Source organism: Bubalus kerabau, chromosome 2, assembly GCF_029407905.1.
Source record: "Bubalus kerabau isolate K-KA32 ecotype Philippines breed swamp buffalo chromosome 2, PCC_UOA_SB_1v2, whole genome shotgun sequence".
Lineage (NCBI taxonomy): Eukaryota > Metazoa > Chordata > Mammalia > Artiodactyla > Bovidae > Bubalus > Bubalus kerabau.
The window spans coordinates 170,284,684-170,299,449 of record NC_073625.1 but is presented as its reverse complement, the minus strand read 5'-3'; positions in this window follow the sequence as shown (position 1 = coordinate 170,299,449).

Here is a 14,766-nt window from a genome sequence, read left to right as displayed (position 1 = left end):
AGGATGTGAAAGTATTCTCCAAATTCTTACCTATGGGATGGTGTGAGTGGGGCTCTGAATTAACTGCTGCAGTTGAAAACATGACCCTTCTGCTTCATGCTAACAATGTTTGGTTTATTCAAACTCAATGTTGGTTCTTAATGTTTATCAAGGTGGAGGAGTCTTTACTAGCTAATGAATAAAATAACTTCTTGCTAAAAAGTATCTGACAAAATCTTTCATTCATAGTTCCTTGATAACTTTTTGACCACACATATTCAGTCCACATTGTTTTGTGCTTTAACCTGCATTATGAAACCATTATTCATTTTCAAGTTATTTTCCAGTGACATCCATTTTCATTTTGCTTTTATATTGATGATTTCTTCTAGCCATACAGTATTCTTCAAGGCCTAATTAATGGCTGTTGCACTAAACTATATCTTGGAGTACGTTATTGATCTTTTTAATGAAGGACTTACGTGCTGCTTATGAGGAAAATATCTTACTAAAACACACAAAGAATTTACCTGAAAATTTCCTTTTCTGGGTCTGTTCATTTTTACAAAAACTTTGTTGGATTTCTGACAAGAAATTCAGCAGGAAATGTCTCCTTCATCAGAAGATTTAAAGTCCTTTAGGGAGCAGAATATGTTAGCATCTTATTTTCAAATTTATTATACATTTTCTTATATCTGGCTAGTGGGACATTAGGCAGGAGGGAAATCCCATGCATTTTTCTATGCTTGATAGTCCATATTTTTATATGATGATCTTTGTGCAATCTGGTCTTCAGAGTTTTACACAGTACACAATAATTTTGGGAGCTATGTGCAATATTAGAGAAATAATAAACACATAGACAGTGGAAATATTATCTAAATTGCATTTTACCTGATGACATTTTCACATTTCTGCAGCAGTTGTAGCACGTATGAATTCACTGAAGCTTATTAGTTCTATAATCTGATTTTTGGCTTCAGGGAATTTTTTTCTTGTTTTCTGAGTTTTTTCTCTCTAAACTTTTCATAGGAGTACACTTTTAATCTGAATAAAAATATTCACACTATCTAGAACTAAGAAAAGGATCTTTATATAAATGAATTATTATAAATTCCAAATAGCAGCTTCAGACAAATAGAGGAGAAATGATAGGGAATTAAAACTTTGGAGGAATATTTTCCATATGGTAATCATATTCACATAGTTTATTTTTATGGAGACATCAAAGACCGACTCACGTGCCTGTCCTCAGATTAAGTGAAAGTTACACGACATATATTTGACTATATTTATACTTATTTTTTTTGATGATTTAAAAATATAATTCCTATCCATTATATTGCCTTATTAAAATCCCATTTTCACTGTCAGTTTTGTGAGTGGGAGTAATAATGCAAATAATGACCAAACTCTTCTGGCATAGGCACGAGAGACAACTGAACAAAAAAGATGGGCAGTGGCCAAAAGCCATCGGTTCTAACTCCCTAGTGCCTATGGAATGAAATAACAGTGCTGACTTTCATTAATCACTTTACTCATGCTTCATCATGGGTTGCTATAAGGAATCTCTGGCTGCTAAGACTCCCTTTGAGACTTATACATTTCTTTTTTGTTCTGTGAACCACCCGAATCTTAGATCACTAGCCCAAAATCTCTCTGTTCATCTCTTTGAATTTCTCTAATAACTAAAAGAAAAGAAGTTAATAAAGCAGACATCATTTTTAAAATGAATACTGTAATGCAACTGATCAACACACTTCAAATCTGGTCATTCCAAAAGACCGAACTATTACCAAAGTAGACAGCATTTTTTTGCAAATATGGACAAAAAAATAAAAGCTAGAATGTTCATATAAGTCATATACTAATCTGAGAGTTGAGTTGAATTAGAGATACCAATAAAATTAAAATTTTTGAATATATAGTTGACTCTTGAACAACATGGGTTTAAACTGCATGGGTCTACTTAAATGCAGATTTTTTCAATAGTAAATACCATCAGTTCAGTTCAGTTCAGTTCAGTCGCTCAGTGACGTCTGACTCTTTACGACCCCATGAATCACAGCACACCTGGCCTCCTTGTCCATTACCAACTCCCGGAGTTTACCCAAACTCATGTCCATTGAGTCGGTGATGCCATCCAGCCATCTCATCCTCTGTCGTCCCCTTCTCCTCCTGACCCCAATCCCTCCCAGCATCAGAGTCTTTTCCAATGAGTCAACTCTTCAAATGAGGTGGCCAAAGTATTGGAGTTTCAGCTTTAGCATCAGTCCTTCCAATGAACACCCAGGACTGATCTCCTTTAGGATGGACTGGTTGGATCTCCCTGCAGTCCAAGGGACTCTCAAGAATCTTCTCCAATACCACAGTTCAAAAGCATCAATTCTTTGGTGCTCAGCTTTCTTTACAGTCCAACTCTCACATCCATACATGACCACAGGAAAAACCAGAGCCTTGACTAGATGGACCTTTGTTGGCAAAGTAATGCCTCTGCTTTTGAATATGCTAGGTTGCTCATAACTTTCTTTCCAAGGAGTAAGTGTCTTTTATTTTCATGGCTGCAATCACCATCTGCAGTGATTTTGGAGCCCAAAAAATAAAGTCTGACACTGTTTTTCTACTGTTTCCCCATCTATTTGCCATGAAGTGATGGGACCAGATGCCATGATCTTAGTTTTCTAAATGTTGAGCTTCTAGCCAACTTTTTCACTCTCCTCTTTCACTTTCATCAAGAGGCTTTTTAGCTCCTCTTCACTTTCTGCAATAAGGGTGGTATTATTTGCATATCTGAAGTTATTGATATTTCTCCTGGCAATCTTGATTCTGGCTTGTGCTTCTTCCAGCTAGCATTTCTCATGATGTACTCTGCATAGAAGTTAAATAAGCAGGGTGACAATATACAGCCTTGATGTACTCCTTTTCCTATTTGGAAACAGTCTGTTGTTCCATGTCCAGTTCTAACTGTTGCTTCCTGACTTGCATATAGGCCTCTCAGATGTATATAGAGGTACACAATTCACTTTATCTTCTATAGAATTGGTAGATCTTTCTCATTTTTATTAAGCATATAGGCACAAAATGCTATATCATTATTTTCATTTTAAATCAGATAGTCTGGCTTAATTTTTAAATTAATCAAAATCAGTTTGGGAGAAATATTCTACCTACTTGCTCTAACCATCTTTGTTAAAAGATGCCTAACAATTTTCCATTAACTTGGATAGTTCAAAGGAAATATCAATACAACCCCTTCATAAAATTCTGAACATAAGAATTTGGTTTCACTGAGGATTATGATGTATTACGTAATTCCATGACTGCATATAGCAAAAGACTGAAATAACATGTATATCCTGTGAAAAAGTCATTAGTTCTGTCATGAAACATTATTAATATGTCTCTCCATCGTCTCATGTTACTCCCATTCTAATTTTTTCATTATAAAATATATTCTTTAACAAGGTATATTCAAAGAAGTTCACAAAGCATTCCTTTTGTTACAAAATCAATAATCAAAGCTATATTTATATAAATCGAATCAGTAAATTTTATGTTGCCTTAATTAAAGTAAAAATCAAAGAACTTCTAAAGGTTATTGAAATTTGACAGAAAGCAAGGAACAATTTTAAAAGGAAATACATCTCTCCCTTGATAGAACAAGCTAATTTGCAGTCCTATTTTAGAAACATGGCAATTTTCCCATGTCTTATTAACCAAACTTTCTTGTTTCTTTTCATTAACACCTGGTTGGAATTGAATCCCCCATTGGGAAACACCTGTCCACAGTTAATAAGGTGTTAATTGTAAAAACAATAAAAAGTGGAGTTGGGGAATTAGTTCACAGATTCTTAAACAAATTATAAAAATTTCAAGAGAAAAAGAAAATTGAAAATAAAAGTATGCCATTTTTATAAGAAGCAAAACAATATAGTGATTCTCGTTTTGTAACTTTGGGCAAGTTATTGAACCTCTCAGTACCTTACTTTCCTCACCTTGAAGATGGGGATAATGATCATATTTATTTCAAGGAATTCTTATAGTCAATGTAGTCAATATAAGGGTAGAGTATTGGACTGGTCAAAGAGGTCATCCAGGCTTTTCATAATAGCTTACAGAAAAATCCAAATGAATTTTCTGGCCATGCCAATATTAGCAGTGAGTTGCTGGTTTCAAACTGTCAGTATTATTTTGTACCCTGTAGCCAACTAGTTCTAAACATGTAATTTCTTTTTTCCCTCACAGGACTTTTGGAAAGTCTGGAAATACTATTGGTCCCCTGCAATGGTGGTGCTACTGACATCTAAAGGGCAAAGGCCAAGGACGCTTCTGAATATATTACACCCAGGATGGCTCCTCATAATGATGAATTATCCAGCCTTAAATGTCAGTAGTACTCCTATAAGAAACACTACCCTAAAGCAACTACTTAGTTATGCAAAGAAGCATGGCTCAAATGTCAATAGAGGTATTAAATTGCTGATGGAATTCCAGTTGAGCTATTTCAAATCCTGAAAGATGATGCTGTGAAAGTGCTGCACTCAATATGCCAGCAAATTTGGAAAACTCAGCAGTGGCCACTGGACTGGAAAAGATCAGTTTTCATTCCAATCCCAAAGAAAGGCAATGTCAAAGAATGCTCAAACTACCACACAATTGCACTCATCTCACATGCTAGTAAAGTAATGCTCAAAATTCTCCAAGCCAGGTTTCAGCAGTATGTGAACCATGAACTTCCAGATGTCCAAGCTGGTTTCAGAAAAGGCAGAGGAACCAGAGATCAAATTGCCAACATCTGCTGGATCATGGAAAAAGCAAGAGAGTTCCAGAAAAACATCTGTTTCTGCTTTATTGACTATGCCAAAGCCTTTGACTGTGTGGATCACAATAAACTGTGGAAAATTCTGAAAGCGATGAGAATACCAGACCACCTGATCTGCCTCTTGAGAAATTTGTATGCAGGTCAGGAAGCAACAGTTAGAACTGGACATGGAACAACAGACTGGTTCCAAATAGGAAAAGGAGTACGTCAAAGCTGTATATAGTCACCCTGCTTATTTAACTTCTCTGCAGAGTACATCATGAAAAACGCTGGTCTTGAAGAAACACAAGCTGGAATCAAGATTACCGGGAGAAATATCAATCACCTCAGATATGCAGATGACACCACCCTTATGGCAGAAAGTGAAGAGGAACTGAAAAGTCTTTTGATGAAAGTGAAAGAGGAGAGTGAAAATGTTGGCTTAAAGCTCAACATTCAGAAAACTAAGATCATGGCATCTGGTCACAACACTTCATGGGAAATAGATGGGGATACAGTAGAAACAGTGTCAGACTTATTTTTGGGGGCTCCGGAATCACTGCAGATGGTGATTACAGCCATGAAAATAAAAGACACTTACTCCTTGGAAGGAAAGTTATTACCAACCTAGATAGCATATTCAAAAGCAGAGACATTACTTGGCCAACAAAGGTCTGTCTAGTCAAGGCTATGGTTTTTCCAGTTGTCATGTATGAATGTGAGAGCTGGACTGTGAAGAAAGCTGAGCACTGAACAATTGATGCTTTTGAACTGTGGTGTTGAAGAAGACTCTTGAGAATTCCTTGGACCGCAAGGAGATCCAACCAGTCCATCCTAAAGGAGGTCAGTCCTGAGTGTTCATTGGAAGGACTGATGCTAAAGCTGAAACTCCAGTACTTTGGCCACCTCAGGCAAAGAGTTGATTCATTGGAAAAGACTCTGATGCTGGGAGGGATTGGGGTCAGGAGGAGAAGGGGATGACAGAGGATGAGATGGCTGGATGGCATCACTGACTCCATGGACATGAGTTTGAGTGAACCCTGGGATTTGGTGATGGACAGGGAGGCCTGGCGTGCTGAGATTCATGGGGTCACAAAGAGTCGGATACGACTGAGCGACTGAACTGAACTGAGCTGAACTGAAATGATTTAATGGAGTCAGAAGTTAACAGAGGACAGCTGATATACTCTGCCAAACATTTTTGAAACGTAGAGAGCCTCTTTAATTAAGTTATTTATTATTAACTTTTAGAGATACCCTTTTAAGTGCAGATGTCTCTACCTTACTTCCTACTAACTTGAATTTCAAAAGATGGAGAGCAATGGAAAGGGTGCTATCAATGCTATATTAAGCCTTTCCATGCAATTATAAATGCTCACAAGACTATCACACAGATTAAGAATGTAGTTAGAAATCAGAGTGAAGACAATACTGTGATATTCAAACTTTTTTGTTTTAGCTCGTAAAATAATTTTGGATAAAGCCCTGTATGCTCTTGAACATTTTAAACTTATCAATAATATATTATCTTAATTTTATATACATGAGTTTCTGACATTGAGTAGATTTTATTGAGTAGATTCTCCTTTAAACAGAGAATGAAACCCACTGATACCACAAACTCAGAGGGAATGTTGTTGGTTTCCATAATTCACAGTAGCTTACTTCTGGTCTTTTAGTTGAGCTTGCATTAATTCAATCCTGCATTTAGTGCAACTTAAATATTTGAACTTCACTTGTAATGGTAAGGTAAGATTTTTTTTTTTCCAAATTTGGGGAAAAGCCATCACATAACCTAAATAATAAAACCAGCTCTTAGCTAAAATCAGACTGGATTTCCATGCAAACATCTGTATTTTAATTTGAACTTTAATTTACATGTAATCATTTTTTTTTAATTTTCCATAGCAGGAATCTTACTATTTAATCTAAGATAAATAGGTTAGATCAAACATATAGAAAGCTGTACCCTTACTGTGTTATCTGGATGAAATAAGGTGCTTCCCCTTCAATATTTTTTTTCCTTATTTTGCCATCATGATACTCTCTACAAAAGCATTGTATCTATTGTATTAAGTAGAATACTCTTTTGGTACCTATGTGCATTTTCAACCTGTGGCAAAGTTCCACATTATGTGGGGCAGATGAGATGTACCCTTTTCCTTTGTACAGTGGTAAAGCATAATTTTGAAAGGGGTGGTGAATAAACAAAGGTTGGAAAATCCCAGATGTTCTCTGGCAGATTGATTTCTGGAAAGGACACCTAGTTAAGTTAAGGGTCTGGAGATTTATTTTTTAAAGAAGCTTTCTATGTCCTCTTCACATACCTGCTAGAAAATCTTTGTGCATTCTTGGGTGTTTAGGTTCCTAATTGTGAAGACTACTGCTTTATAACAGTTCAAAAAAATCAGTGACATTTTGCACATCTGCTTTCCATTGATAACATCTTATATATTATTCAGAAGAAAATAATATAAAAGAATCAGTTCAGTACAGTCACTCAGTCGTGTACGACTCTTTGTGATCCTATGGACTACAGCACACCAGGGTTCCTTGTCCATCACCAACTCCTGGAGTTTGCTCAAACTCATGTCCATTGCGTCGGTGATGCCATCGAACAGTCTTATACTCTGTCAGCCCCATCTCCTCCTGCCATCAATCTTGCCTAGCTCAGGGTCTTTTCCAGTGAGTCAGTTCTTCTCATCAGGTGGTCAAATATTGGAGTTTCAGCTTCAGCATCAGTCCTACCAATGAACATCAGGACTGATTTCCTTTAGGATTGACAGGTTGGATCTACTTGCAGTCCAAGGAACTCTCAAGAGTCTTCTCCAACACTACAGTTCAAAAGCATAAATTCTTAGGCACTCGGCTTTATTTATAGTCCAATTCTCACATCTATAGTTTTGACTAGACAGATCTTTGTTGGCAAAGTAATGTCTCTGCTTTTTAATATGCTGTCTAAGTTGGTCACTCATGCAAAGAGGTGACTCATTGGAAAAGACTCTGATGCTGGGAGAGATTGGGGGCAGGAGGAGAAGGGGAAGACAGAGGATGAGATGGCTGGATGGCATCACTGACTTGATGGACTTGAGTCTGAGTGAACTCCGGGAGTTGGTGATGGAAAGGGAGGCCTGGCATGCTGCGATTGATGGGTCGCAAAGAGTCGGACACGAATGAGCGACTGAACTGAACTGAACTGAAGGTTGATCATAACTTTTCTTCGAAGGAGTAAGTGTCTTTTAATTTCATGGCTACAGTCACTATCTGCAGTGATTTTGGAGCCCCCCCAAATAAAGTCTCTCACTGTTTCCGTTGCTTCCCTGTCTATTTGCCATGAAGTGATGCGACCAGATGCCATGATCTTAGTTTTCTGAATGCTGCATTTTAAGTCAACATTTTCACTCTCCTCTTTCACTTTCATCAAGAGGCTCTTTAGTTCTTCTTCACTTTCTGCCATAAGGGTGGTGTCATCTGTGTATCTGAGGTTTTTAATATTTCTCCCGGCAATCTTGTTTCCAGCTTGTGCTTCATCCTGGGCATTTCACATGATGTACTCTGTATATAAGTTAAATACACAGGGTGACAATATACAGCCTTGATATACTCCTTTCCCAATTTGAACCAATCCGTTGTACCATGTCCAGTTCTAACTGTTGCTTCTTGACCTGCATACAGATTTCTCAAGAAGCACGTCAGGTGGTCTGGTATTTCCATCTCTTTAAGAATTTTCCACAGTTTGTTGTGATCCGCATGGTCAAAGTCTTTGGTGTAGTCAATAAAGCAGAAGTAAAACTCATGAACTCTCTTGCTTTTTTCTGGAACTCTCTTGCTTTTTTGATGGTCCGATGGAGGTTGGCAATTTGATCTCTGGCTCCTCTGTCTTTCCTAAATCCAGCTTGAACATCTGGAATTTCTCAGTTCACATACTGCTGAAGCCTTGCTTGGAGAATTTTGAGTGTTATTTTGCTGGCGTGTGAAATAAGTGCAATTGTGCAGTAGCTTGAACATTCTTTGGCATTGCCTTTCTTTGGGATTGGAATGATAACTGACCTTTTCCATTCCTATGGCCACTGCTGAGTTTTCCAAATTTACTGGCATATTGAGTGCAGCACTTTCACAGCATCTTCTTTTAAGATTTGAAATAGCTCAACTGGAATTCCATGACCTCCACTAGCTTTGTTTGTAGTAATGCTTCCTAAGGCCACTTGACTTTGCATTCCAGAATGTCTGGCTCTAGGTGAGTGATATCACCACCGTGGTTATCTGGGTCATAAAGATCTTTTCTGTATAGTTCTTCTGTGTATTCTTGCCACCTCTTCTTAATATCTTCTGCTTCTGTTAGGTCCATACCATTTCTGTCCTTTATTGTATGGTTCAAAGCAAAAATAAGCAAGTCTACTATGGGACTTTGGATAGAATTTGTATCCTGCTGTTGTGTGAAAACTGTATAAATCTCAATTATACTGAATTGGCTCATAGTGCTTTTCAGGTCTACTATGCTCTTCTACTTTCCTGTATGTTCATTCTATTAATTTTTGAGATTTTGATATTGAAATGTCAAATAAAAATCTTAATTTGCCTACTTAAAAATAATAGTAACATATGGTGGAACCATTTGTAACTTTGTTCAGTATTTTCCAAGTCTCCTATAAATGTCTTATTATACTTTCATATTAAAAAGATAAAAAAGAAACAAAAAAAAAGAATAAGGAAGTCTAAAAGTATGAACTCAATCTTTTTTATCACTTTGGTCCGTCATTTTGTCTGTCTTTCTTATGTATGAGCTCATATGCCTACATACATACACATGCATACACATAACACACAAAGGCCCATTTTCTGGTATCTCAAAATTCTCATTTGTGTTTAATACACAGTTGTTAAGTAGATTAGTGAAGTTAGATGTTTACTAGACACTTTGCTAGGCTCTTGGTGGCTCACACAGTAAAGCATCTGTTTACAATGCAGGAGACCCGGGTTCGATCCCTGGGTCGGGAAGATTCCCTGGAGAAGGAAATGGCAACCCACTCCAGGACCATTGCCTGGAAAATCCCATGGACAGAGGAGCCTGGTAGGCTATAGTCCATGGGTTTGCAGAGAGTCGGACACGACTGTGCGACTTCACGACTTCACTATGGATATAAATATTTACAATAAGCACTCCCCAATCCAAAGTTACTCTAGAGAGGAACAAACACTGACAGCCATTACCTTGTTGCTTCCTCAGCACCTTATCACATGACAGTGATTGGTGCTTGTGCAGCTCCATAGCTCCAAGTGAAGGGACTGCCGGGCTGGAGAGCTTCCTGTCCACCTGGTACCCAGGAGGTGTTGAGATATTCATAGTTGCCCCTATCAAGTCCACCAAATGCTTTCTGGTAGGTACTCAGTGCAGATGAATTGCCACTGTGCCTAGAAAGGCATGATTATAATGTCTTTTTGCTTGTTTATTTTATTTAAGAGTAGCCCCAAACTCAAGAAAGAGTGAAACCTCATGCTAAACTAAGCCCATATGGTAAGCTGTTCCTTTGGGCTCTCAAATAGGGTCTCTCCTTCAAATGAGTTATTCCTTGGGGCTACCTTATGTTCTGATAAGTTAAAAAAATAAATAGCAAAATAGTCTTAAGTATAACAGTTAAAGATAGTATTTGAATGTATGTTGTGTGCTGTGCTTGGTCTCTCAGTCATGTCCGACTCTTTGTGACCCCATGGACTGTAGCCTGCCAGGCTCCATTGTCCATGGAGATTCTCCAGGCAAGAATACTGGAGTAGGTTGCCATGCTCTCCTCCAGGAGATTGTCCCAACTCAGGGGTCGAACCCAGGGTCTTCTGCATTGTAGGTGGATTCTTTACCATTTGAGCTACCAGGGAAGCCCAGGAATACTGGAATGGGTAGGGTATCCCTTCTCCAGGGGATCTTCCCCTCCCAAGAATCAAATTGGACTGGGATGACCCAGAGGGATGGTATGGGGAGGGAGGAGGGAGGAGGGTTCAGGATGGGGAATACATGTATACCTGTGGTGGATTCATTTCGATATTTGGCAAAACTAATTCAATTTTGTAAAGTTTAAAAATAAAATAAAATTAAAAAAAAAAAAAGAATCAAATTGGAGTTTCCTGCATTGCAGGCAGATTCTCAACCAGCTAAGCTGCCAGGGAAGCCTATTTGCATGTATAAAGGACAGTAATTCTAGTTAGTCATAAGACAAAATTAATTAAGCCTCTGTAGCTTCTTAGGGCTTTGGTTATTTCTTATAATAATAGATCATTTAAAAGTACATTTGGCATTAAAAGTTAGGTTTTTATGATTTTTTAAAATAAGTTCCAATCATCAAAATTTATCATCTTTAACTTTACTTTGAATATGCTTTACAGCCATTAAGTGAATCTATTTTGAGCAGAAAAAAAAATACACAGAACAGAAACATCGCCCCTTAAAAACAAAAACAAAAAAGAAACTAAGTACAGTTTGTATTTATAGATTTTCAGATGCTTTAGTACAAATTAAAAAGATTCCTTCCTGCCAGTCTCTAAAAGGATGGCAGTGAGGTTCATTTTGTTGCCACACAGTTATTTTTATTTACCAAATGTAAGTCTCAGATAACTGCATAGATTTCTCTACACATAAGGCCATTTAATTGGGAAGAAAGTATTGTACAAAAGACATTTTAAAATAACAATAGCAGCAAAGGGCAGCTGCTAGAGTCTTAATGAGATTTTCTGTTCAGAAAAACTTTAGCATTCCTGCAGAACAAGATCAATATTTGTTAATTTTCTTAGATATTTTAGAAGACTTCATAACAGAAATATTTTTCAATCCTGGAATCTACTAAGGGACTCTTATAGCAGGTGGCAAAGGGATCCATTTGGATTGCTTAATCCATACTAAAATTGACCACAACCAAAATATTGGTTTATCTTCCCCTAAACTTGATCTACAGAGGTAAGAATTTTCTTAACCGACCATAGGAAATGGTGAAAAGCAAATGGAAATATATGTAGGATTCCAACAAGAAGTATAACCAGACAAAATTCCAAATGTTGCACTTGTTTGAATGTAACATTTCACAAAACCATGCCTACTTTTTAAATAAGTAAGTTCCCTTTTTAGGAGTTAAGTTCTTTTTCCAGCAGACCAATTTGGAAATGATTAGAATTATCTTAAATTCTAATGTAGAGGGTCAGTGAATTTTGAGAACAATATCATTGTAATTATTATTAATAATATTGTTAATAACATACTTTAAATTTTTTAAGGTACTCTGCAACTACTGAGTGACAGATAATATCTTCCATACAGAAAGCATTATCTTAAACATAGGTACCTAAGGGGCTTCCTTGGTGGCTCAGTGGTAAAGAATCCACCTGCCAATGCAGGCAACACGGTTCCATCCCTGATCTTGAAAGATCCCACATGCCCCAGAGCAACTAAGCCCATGTGTCACAATTACTGAGCCTGTGTCCTAGAGCCAATGCTCTGCAACAGGAGAGGATACCACAATGAGAAGCCTGAGCATGGCAGCTACCAAGGAGCCCTCACTTTCCACAACAAGAGAAAACCCACACAGCAGTGAAGACCCAGCACAGCCATAAATAAATAAATAAATAAAATTGTTAAAAAAAATAAGCAAACACAAAGAAAACACATAGGTATCAAAAACACAGCTGTGAGGAAGGTACTCTTATCTTTGTAGTTGTATAGAGTCGCCAAGGCTCAAAAGAATAAGTAAGTTACCCAGTATTGAGCGATGAATAAGTATTACATTCAGGATCTAGTTCTAGGTAAAGAAAGTGAAATTTAAAGTGAAGTCGCTCAGTTGTGTGCGACTCTTTGAGAGTCCATGGATTGTAGCCTACCAGGCTCCTCTGTCCATGGGATTTCCCAGGCAAAAGTACTGGAGTAGGTTGCCATTTCCTTCTCCAGGGGATCTTCCCAACCCAGGGATTGAACCCAGGTCTCCTGCATTGTAGGCAGATGCTTTACCATCTCGGTCAAATCCTATGGCCTTATGATTAATTGTACACCTAAAAAATCTTCTCAGGAAGAGATTTCAGTACTAGAATAGCTACCAACATCCAGGGATTTATGAACCAAAAAGTCATGAAGCAAAGTCTTTATTCTCCATTTCAGAAATGGCATGTAGGCCCATAGGATTCACAAAATGTAATTGTCAAAATCCCTTGATAAATTTGAAATTGTGATTCTGAGAGGTCTCATAAACTAAACTATGATATTTCACTGGTTTCCTTCCAGTCATGTGTTTCATGAATACTCTGGCTTAATATTTGAGCCCTTAGATTAGGCTATCTGGAAAGGGATGTTTGGAAGTATTATCTTAGAATAGAAAATGTACTGGCCATTGATCCAAAGCAGATACAATCATTTATTACTCTTCAGCTGACAAACATAAACTTTTGACCATGGTTTTCAACTTGTTCTATTACTTATTACTACATCCTTGTCCATCAGTAAATCTCTTGGGGTGAAACTATGTTGGATCACTTTTTACATAATTTCCAAGCTCCAAGTGATACAACAGAAGCGACTAATAGAGTATGCTCCCTACGGAAATTTTAAATTGCTTTAGTGTGCTCTATTTAGATTTAAACTGTACAGTAATATATCGTGTTGGTAGATAGTCTCTGAAGCACATCAAAGATTTTTCTTTCTCTTTTTTTATTATTAAGTAAAGTCTAACAGAAAAATATTATTGGAATCCAGACTGATTTACCGTATTTTTTAAACAGGGTTGGTGGAGTGAGGATGCTAACATCTTGCTTACCTGTTTGCTTCAAGGATGGGTGCTCAGATATTCTCATACAATGTTGATTTAATTTTGGGAAACCAATACCAGTGGTTCCCAATTGTAACACTGTGAATAGTATATGATGTTAGATAACTAACTACATAACTATACATGAAAAGTCTGAATAGAACATGTTTAGTCGATGAAAGAATTGCTCTGCCACGTAATATTAGCTTTTCTTAGAAATTCTGCTAGGTTCAACTAATATGTGTTTTTTTTTTTTTTCTCATATCTTAGAAGAGATGCTTATATACTAGTAATAGAAAGTTACTAATACTTAGTAAAACATTAGTTTGGGTAGAAGAAAGTAATGTTCAAAGGTATATTTAACAATTATGTAAACAGTTTAATGTTGTGTACACTGGTGGCTACCAACACTCACTGCTAATCTGAATCACATATGAATGCCTGAATCTCACCATAGAAATTTATTTTTTCCTTTGGTCAAGGTTCGGGTCTGAGTAGAGACTTTTTTTTTTATCCTCCCTAGGTAAGTTGAATGTGCAAGCAGAGTTGAGAACTACTGGTCCTATGTAAAATCAAAGAGATGAACTAAGACCAGTCCCTGAATCCTGGCAGTAGATGAAAAATGATTTTTAGGAGAAATACTCCCTTGGTAAAATAGGTTATTTACTGTCCAATGTCAAATACATGGCAATTTTCCAGTCTCCTAATCACCTTCCTTATTTCTTTTTTTTTAGCAATTAATTTCCACTGGGAAACATCTCTCCACTCTTTAACAAGGTATTTACCATAGAAACATTTACCAGCGATTCACAGAGCCAGTCCATAGATTTTGAAGAAAGAAAAACATTTTTGAGAGGTAGCAATTTCCCTAACTCTACCAATAGCCCTCAGAAGTCATGCTAATAAGTTCACAAAACACTGATAATTCTTAATGAGTTTTACAAATATGTGAAGCAAACTGAGTAAATGAACCTTTTTTTTTTTTTTTTTTTTTTTGCTTTTTTGGGATGAATTTGAGGTAAAGAGTTACAAGGGAGAAACAGAATAAATAAATAAATAAGCAAATAGCGTTTTGCTCACTTGTCTATCTTGTGTAAGGAATGTTTCCTAGTTGTACAATCTGAAATCCAAAAATGTTTTCCACAGTAATGGTACAAGATGAGAAAAAATATTCCAGAGCCTGCCTTGACTGAGTTCTCTTCCTCCATCCAT